The following is a 9933-nucleotide window of genomic DNA, read 5'->3' on the forward strand; positions in this document are numbered from 1 at the left end:
GCAGTTTGGTCAGGAAAAGAGTGTTGGAGCGATTGCTTCCCCATAGACATGCAAGTTACATAGTTCCCCTCACCATGAAATTCTGTGATCCAAACATGTTACATGCATGACAGATTTGACTCACATACAGATCTGAGATGTGAGCATGTGGGGAGCTGTTCTTTCATCCAGCATAAAGGGCATATTTACACCTAGGAAAACTTACTCAGATTTCTCAGCATGTTTCCTAGAGGCAGTTTTGAAATAAAGGCAGCTTGCACAGGAAAAACATTTTGGAGCGAGTGCATCCCCATAGACATGAAAGTTATATAGTTCCCCTCAGTATGATATTCTGTGTTCCAAACACGCTACATGCAAGACTAATTTGACACACATTCAGATCTGAGATATGAGCATGAGGACAGCCATTCTTTCATCCAGCATAGAGGGCATATTTACACCTAAGAACACTTACCCTGAGTTCTCTGCACGGTTCCTATAGCCACTTTTGCAATAAAGGCATTTTTCGCAGGAAAAGCCTGTTGGAGTGAGTGCTTCCCAATAGATATTTAATTAACATACTTCACCTCACCATGAAAGTCTGTGTTTCTAAAATGCTACATGCATGATGGATTAGACACATTCAGATCTGAGATGTGACATGAGGAGAGACGTTCTTTCAGGCAGCATATAGGGCAAATTTACACCTAGGAACACTTATTCTGATTTCTCAGCATGTTTCCTAGAGCCAGTTTCAAAATAAAGGCTGTTTCATCAGGAACAGTGTGTTGGAGCGATTGCTACCCAATAGACATGTAAGTAAAATAGTTTCCCTCATCATAAAATTTTGTGTTCCCAACACGCTACATGCATGACTGTTGACACACATTCAGATCTGAGATGTGAGCATGTGGAGAGCTTTTCTTTCATCTAGAATAAAGGGCATAGTTACACCAAGGAACACTTAATCTGATTTCTCAGTGTGGTTCCAAAAGCCAGTTTCAAAACATAGGCAGTTTACACTGGAAAACGCTGTTGGAGTGATTGCTTCCTCATAGACATGCAAGTTACATAGTTCCCCTCACCATGAAATTCTGTGATCTGAACATGCTACATGCATGGCGGATAGACACATTCATATCTGAGATGTGAGCATGTGGACAGCTGTTCTTCATCCAGCATGAAGGGCATATTTACACCTAGGAACACTTACTGTGATTTCTTGGCATGATTCCAAGAGCCAGTTTCAAAATGCAATTTCCTGAGGAAAAGACTGTTGGAGGGATTGCTTCCCCATAGATTGGTAACTTACATATTACCGTCACCACGAACTTCTGTGTTCCCAACACGCTACATGCATGACAGATTCGACAAACATTCAGATCTGAGATGTGAGCATGTGTAGAGCCGCCTTTCATCCAGCATAAAGGGCATATTTAGACCTAGGAACACTTCTGTGATTTCTCAGCATGGTTCCTAGAGCCGTTTCGAAATAAAGGCAGTTTGCACAGGAAAGGCCTGTTGGAGTGAGTGCTTCCCCATAGACATGTAAGTGACATAGTTCACCTAACCATGAAAGTCTGTGTTCCCAACATGCTACATGCACGACAGATTTGACACACATTCAGATCTGAGATGTGAGCATGTGGAGAGCCGTTCTTTCATACAGCAGATAGGGTATTTTTAAACCTAGGAACACATACTCTGATATCTCAGCTGGATTCCAAAAGCCAGTTTTGAAATAAAGGCAGTTTTGTGCAGGAAAAGCCTCTTGGAGCGAGTGCTTCCTTATAGACATGTAAGTTACATAGTCCCCTCACCATGAAATTTGTGTTTCCCAACATGCTAGATGCATGGCGGATTTGACTCACTTTCATATTTGAGAGTTAGCATGTGGACAACCGTTCTTTTATCCAGCATAAAGGGCATATTTACAGCTAGGAACACTTACACTGATTCTTCAGCATGTTTCCGAGAGTCAGTTTCCAAATAAAGGCTGTTTATGCTGGAAAACCATGTTGGAGCGTGTGCTTCCCAATAGACCTGTAAGATACATAGTTCACCTCATCATGACATTCTGTGTTCCCAACAATCACATGCATGATCGGATTCAACCCACATTCAGATCTGAAATGTCATCACACGGGAAGCCGTTCTTTCATCCAGCATAAAGGGCATATTTACACCTAGGAACACTTAGCCTGATTTCTCAGAACGGTTCCTAGAGCCATTTTTGACATAAAGGTAGTTTGCACAGGAAAAGCCTGTTGGAGCGAGTGCTTCCCTGTAAACATGTAAGTTACATAGTTCCCCTCACCATGAAATTTTGTATTCCCAACACGTTTCATGTATGACGGATTTGACATACATTCACATCTGACATGAGAGCATGTGGAGAGCTGTTCTTCCACCCAACATAAAGGGCATAATTACACCTACAAACACTGATTTCTCAGCATGTTTCCTACAGTCAGTTTCGAAAAAAGGCAGTTTATGTTGGAAAACCATGTTGGAGCCAGTGCTTTCCCATAGACATGTAAGTTACATACTAACCCTCACCTTGAAATTCTGTGTTCCCAACATGCTACATGCATGTCGGATTTGACACACATTCAGATCTGAGGAGTGAGAATGCGGAGAGCCATTCTTTCATCCAGCCTAAAGGGCATAGTTACACCTAGGAACACTTACTCTGTTTTCTTAGCATGATTCCAAAGCCAGTTTCAAATAAAGGCAGGTTTCACTGGAAAAACCTGTTTGAGAGAATGCTTCCCCATAGACATGTAAGTTACATAGTTCCCCTCACCATGAAATTCCGTGTTCCCAACACACTATATGCATGATGGATTCTACACACATTCAGATCTGAAGTGTGACCATATGGAGAGCCATAATTTCATCCAGCATAAAAGGCATATTTACACCAAGGAACACTTACTCTGGTTTCTCAGCATGGTTAAAAGAGCTAGTTTTGAAAGTAAGGCAGTTTGCCCAGGAAAGCCTGTTGGAGTGAGTGCATACCCATAGACATGTAAGTTAAATACTTCCTATCACCATGAAATTCTGTGCTCCCAAAACGCTACATGCATGATGGATTAGACACACATTCAGATCTGAGGTGTGAGCATGAGGAGAGCTGTTCTTTCATCCAGCCTAAAGGGCATATTTACACCTAGGAACACTTACTTGGATTTCTCAGCATGGTTCCTAGAGCCAGTTTCAAATAAAGGCAGTTTGCACAGTAAAAGCCTCTTATAGTGAGTGCTTCTGCATAGACATGTTAGTTACATAGTTCCTCTCACCGTGAAATTATGTGTTCCCACACACTACATGCATGACGGATTCGACACACATTCAGGTCGGAGATGTGAGCATATGGAGAGCCATTCTTTCATCCTGCATAAAGGGCATACTTAAACCTAGGAACATTTACTCTCATTTCTCAGCATTTTTCCTTGACCCAGTTTCATAATCAAGGCAGTTTGCACAGAAAAACCCGTTGGAGAGAGTGCTTCCCTGTAGACATGTAAGTTACATAGTTTCCCTCACCATGACATTCTGTGTTCCCAACACGCTACATGGATGACAGATTCGACACACATTCAAGTCTGAGATGTCAGCATGTGGAGAGCCGTTCTTTCATATACCAGATAGGGCATATTTACACCTAGGAAAACTTACTCTGATTTTTCAGCATGGTTCCTAGAGCCAGTTTGGGAATAAGGGCAGTTTGCACAGCAAAAGCCTGTTGCAGCGAGTCCTTCCCCAGAAACTTGTAAGTTAAATAGTTCCTATCACCATAAAATTCTGTGTTCCCAACATGCTATGTGCATGACGGATTTGACACTCAATCAATTCTGAAATGGGAGCATGTGGAGAACCATTCTTTCATCTACCCTAGAAGGCATATTTACTCCTAGGAACACATGTTCAGATTTCTCAGCAAGGTTCCTATAGCCAGTTACAAAATAAGGGCCAATTGCAAAGGAAAAGCCAGTTGGAACGAGTGCTTCCCCATAGACATGTAAGTTACATAGTTCCCCGCACCATGACATTCTGTGTCTCCAAAACGCTACATGCATGACTGTTTTGACACACATTCAGGTATGAGATGTGAGCACTTGGAGAACCGTTCTTTCATCTACCCGAAAGGGCACAGTGATACCTAGGAACACATACTTGTGATTTCTAAGCATGGTTCCTAGAGCCAGTTACGAAATAAAGGCAGTTTGCGCAGGAAAAGCCTGTTGGAGTGAATGCTTCCCCATAGACATTTAAGTTACATACTTCCCCTCAGAATGGCATTCTGTGTTCCCAACATGCTACATGCATGTCAGATTGGACAATCATTAATTCCTGAGATAAGCATGTTGAGCACCATTGTTTCATCTGCCCGAAAGGGTATATTGAAACCTAGGAACACTTATTCTGATTTATCAGCATGGTTCCTAGAGCAAGTTTCAAAATAAAGGCAGTTTGCACAGGAAAAGCCTGGTGGAGTGAGTCCTTCCCAATAGACATGTAAGTTACATAGTTCCCATCACCATGACATTCTATGTTCCCAACACGCTACATGCATGACGGATTCAACACAGTTTCTGTTCTGAGATGTAAGCATCTGGAGAGCCGTACTTTCATCTACCCGAAAGGGCATATTTACATCTAGCAACACTTTGATTTCTCAGCATGGTTCCTAGAGCCAGTTTTGAAATAAAGGCAGATTGCACAGGAAAAGCCTCTTATAGTGAGTGCTTCCGCATAGACATGTTAATTACATAGTTCCTCTCACCGTGAAATTATTTGTTCCCACAGACTACATGCATGACGGATTCGACACACATTCAGTTCTGAGATGTGAGCATGTGGAGAGCCATTCTTTCATCCTGCATAAAGGGCATACTTAAACCTAGGACCATTTAGTCTCATTTCTCAGCATTGTTTTTTGACACAGTCTCGTAACAAGGCAGTATACGCAGAAAAACCTGTTAGAGAGAGTGCTTCCAAATAGAAATGTAAGTTACATAGTTCCCCTCACCATGACATTCTGTGTTCCCAAAAAGCTACATGCAAGACCGATTTGAAACACATTTAGGTCTGAGATATGAGCATGTGGAGAGGGTTAGACTCAGGGTTAGGGTTAGACTCAGGGTTAGGGTTAGACTCAGGGTTAGGGTTAGACTCAGGGTTAGACCAGGGTTAGGGTTAGACTCAGGGTTAGACTCAGGGTTAGGGTTAGTGTTAGACACAGGGTTAGTGTTAGACTCAGGGTTAGGTTTAGGATTACGGTTAGACACTAGACACTACCCTAACCCTAAACCTAAACCTAACCCTAACCCTAAGCCTAAACCTGAGTCTAAATCTAACCCTAACCCTAATTCTAACCCTAAAGCTAAACTTAACCCCTAACACTAACCCTAACCCTAAACCTAAAAATATGTAATAAATTATCGTAATTTACATAATGATATAATGTATATATACATTGCGTCTTTCTGTCATGTATCAATCCACTATTTTATGCTCAATCCTCACATTCAATGTTTTAACAATCCGCATACCTAGTCTCTTCCAGTCAACAATTAAAAACTTTTAACCTATCACTTGCTTTTCCATTGGATTCCCCAAGGGGGAATATATATGACCTTATCATCACCTTGATATTGTGATAAATGTAGTATATATTTTTACTTGGTTAATTAGGTTAAATAAATTTCTACTAACAAAATGAAGGTTTCATAACAATACTCTTTCAAAAGTTATCAACTAGGAATGTTCCAGTGTGAAAAGCCCTTTAGTTATCCACGGGGTAAGTCAGAAATTGTTTCCTTTGAATGGTGCCTGAAGCATTGGATAACAAATAAACTCTTAAGCAAAGCAACAAACTTCAAAGAAAAGCAGGGTAATGAGATTTCCACAGACAGTGTGAAAAGCTCCAGCAGATTCCTGGGGAGCTAGTGGGATATGCAAATGCATAGGTCTGTGCATTCAACCCTGGTTCTGCGTATGCTAAGAATGACGTAAGAAGGGCTTATGCTCTCACCACTGGCTGACCGTAAGACTCTGCACAGGTAGGAGAGGAAGGCTAAGGCCGCAATGAGGGTAGGCCTCAATGGGCACATAGAGCACCTCAGCAATGTTTGTGGGGGCTTACTGATTCCATGCCTTAAAGGAAAGAAGAATTATTTGAAAAACTAACAGCTGAACAATTCTCAAAATTAGTGAAAATTATTAGTCTACACATCCAAGAAGTTCAGAGAACTCCACACAGGCAAAACTCAGATTTCTGCATGAAATAGTCAAAAAACAGTCTTGATAGAAACTAGAGAGAAGTGACTCGTCATATATAAGGGATGCTCCATAAGATGAACAGATGGTTTCTCATCAGCCGTGGTGGAGACCAAAGGCAGAGAGATAACATATTCAAAGTGCTGAAAGGAATGGGCTGCCAACGAGAAATAATTTGCCAAATAATGTAACTTGGTAAATGTTAAGGATCAAAATACTGTCTGCATTCAGAATTCTTTCTAAAAATCCACTTTAAGGAAACGAACTGGAAATTGTGGCTGATCATTTCCTTTGCAGTGCAGAAACATTGATGCTGTCCCATTTTTAATTTTTAGTTTTGTTTCCCATGCCTAAGTAAACATATATCAAAAATATTACTAAGATCAATGTAAAAGAGCACACTGCCTATGTTTACTTCTAAAAGATTTATGGTTACAGGTCATATATTTAATTTTTTGATCCATTTTTTTAAAATCCTGCCTACTGCATTTACATTATTTTTTAAACATATTTTATTGATTTATAATCATTTTACAATGTGTCAAATTCCAGTGTTCAGCAAAATTTTTCAGTCATTCATGGACATATACACACTCATTGTCACATTATATTCTCTGTGAGATATCATAACATATTGTGTATATTTCACTGTGCTATACAGTGTAATCTTGTTTATCTATTTTCAATTTTGAAATCCCAGGTTATCCCTTCCCACCCTCCAGCCCCCGGTAATCACAAGTCTGTATTCTCTGTCTGTGAGTCTATTTCTGTCCTGTATTTACGCTTTGTTATTGTTTGTTTCTTTTTGTTTCTGTTTTTTAATTTATCTTTCTTAACGCAGTGAGAAAATCCAATTTGGTTCTTTTGCATGTAGCTGTCCAGTTTTCTCAAAGTTCCCAGCACCATTGATTGAAGAGGCTATTCTTTCCTCATTGTATATTCTTGCCTACTTTGTTGTAGATTTATTGCCCACGAAAGTCTGTACCTATTTCTGGGCTTTGGGTACTGTTCTATTGATCTCTGCATTGGTGTTTGTGCCAGTGCCATACTGTTTTGTTAACTATAGCTTTGTGATTTAGTTTGAAATCAGAGTGCATGATACCGTCATATTTTTTCTTCTTTCTCAAGACTGTTTTGGCTATTGAGGGTCTTTTGTTTCCATATAAATTTTAGAATTATTTGTTCTGAATATTGCTCTTGGTAATTTGATAGATATTACACTAAATCTGTAGGTATTCTTGCATATGATGGTCATTTAAAAATATTAATTCTTACAGTCCATGAATATGGTATATCTCTTCATCTGTTTCCATCATCTTCAGTTTCTTTAATCAGTTACTTACCGTTTTCCAAGGAGAGATTTTTCACCTCTTATTTATATTTACTAGACATTGAGAAAATAAATCCTCCCACTTGTAAGTAGTTAAACCACATTAATTTGGACTCTAAAGATGGATTCAAATTTACTAGAAATATGCGGAATAGTTGTGTTAAACAATTGTTTTAACACAATTTAAGTCGTGTCTGGCAACGTCAGGTACTTAACTCTGTGTTCGTTATTTGTCAGTTCCATTAAGTCACGAACCACGTGTTTCTCCCTTGTTGACTGCTGTATCCTGACCTTGCCCTTACCCTAGAAACAATAAATATTTGGTGAACAAATAAAGTATAGTTGCTGGGCTAATTAATCTCACTTTTACATATACACTGATGTATGTGTTGTATATATGTGATACATAGTAAAATATATGCTAAATAAAGTGTAGGTGTCAAAAATTGTGAAGTGTTTACCCAATTTGCAAGTGAACAGCTTAGCCTGCTACAGTGTCATGGACACTGGTAGAAAATAGGGGAATGCTGGATCAGAGAAGAAAGACAGAGTATTACCGACAACAGAGTGTCTGCACATGTGCCATTTCCCCAAGCCTCGGTTCCCTTCGAGTAACAGGAACAGAGCCAGGTGACACTTAAACACACAGTGAGATACACTCTAAGAAAAGAACCCCAAATTTGGGGAACCTGAATCTTTTGAAAAGGAGGTAAACATGCCTGCCACTTTGTTTGTAGAGAGAGTCGATCTGTGTTTTCCATAGCTAATATATCTGTGTGTGTGTGTGTGTGTGTGTGTGTGTGTATAATATATATATATGTGTTTGTGAGTGTGTATGTATTATATGTATAATATATATATATATATATCTATCTTTATCACTTTAAAGTTTTAAAGAGCTTGAGTTTTCTTATTCCATCATCTGATTTGTTTTTTTGGTAAGAAGAGTGAGGCACACATTGAGTCTTTGAATCCACTCAAGTTAAAAATTAGTGTGCAACTAATTTGACATTAGATTTAAGCTTCCCTGATTCCTAGTTAGCGTTCTTTACAGTGTACAGTCTACATCTGACTATTCCATACAGATGAGTAAAATACTGACTAGGAAGGGCTGAGACTAGAGCACACTTTTGAATTCGAGTTTGTATTCTCTTTAAAAGAAACCATAAATTAGACCATTTGCCCCTGCTGTAAGTGTTTTTTGACTAAGAAGTTCTTAATATTGATATATTATTTGTCTTTTTGTGAAATAGTATCTTGAAAGACATCATATTACACACCTGGATTTTCCTGAAAATTTGTAGCTCGAGAAATTTGTAAGATAACTGGGTCATATGTTAAGATTTTGAAAAACATACTCAAACATAGATCCTAATTAAAGAATGTGATACATTTACTTTTAAAGGCTAAAACAGTATTTCCCAGGACTCTTAAATTCCCATATTCTAATACCAAGGGAAAATAAAATCTGAACTTAGAGTCTTGTTTGTACTGAGAGGGTCTTCCAAACAGAAAGGCAGTCTTGATGCAATGCAGTAAGCCACAGTAACAGTGGGGCATTGCAGGAGAAAAATCTGCAGATGTAAGCCTTCACCACAATGTATTACAACTTTATGCTGGAGTATTTCCTGTACAGATATACGGTTTGTTTAACTATGTTTTCCAAGAGTAGATCACATTAAAATGTTATATAATCCTGATTTCCTGTTTTTGAAAACTTGTAGTTTCTCAACTGGTTCCAAAATTTTAAGTATTTTTTGTTTTGGTATGATTTCTATTAGTTGAATATGTATAGAAGCTATTCTTTTCCTTCTTCAAAAACAACTAAAAAGCAAATACCTGTAAAAATAGTATTATTAGCTAAAATATTTGAAATTACATACATATCTCTATTTCATGTTATTACTTAATGTTCGATTTTTTCTTTGAATTAGACACAAAATACTGATAAATGCCATTATTAGAAGATATTTTACTTTTAATTGACTATTGAAAATCAGTTGTTCTGTATGTTCTGTATAAAGAATTTGTTTTTTCCTGTTATAATGATAAATAACTGATTGTAATAAATTTTCTTCATGCTTAAAAGGACAGTTAAGTGCAGTCACAATCATAAGTGGAATACAGCATTCTTTATTTCTTAAGGCAAAGCTGGTGTTTTTGAATGTACATTTTTAATGTTTACATTGCTGTAATTTTATCTTAATTTGTATATTAATATACAGATACACATTTATCCAAATTTCAATAATAATATGTAATAAATTATCCTAACTATATAATGATATATTGTATACATACACTGCACATTTTTGTCATGTATCAATCCACTATTTTAT

Source organism: Camelus ferus, chromosome 33, assembly GCF_009834535.1.
Source record: "Camelus ferus isolate YT-003-E chromosome 33, BCGSAC_Cfer_1.0, whole genome shotgun sequence".
Taxonomy (NCBI): domain Eukaryota; kingdom Metazoa; phylum Chordata; class Mammalia; order Artiodactyla; family Camelidae; genus Camelus; species Camelus ferus.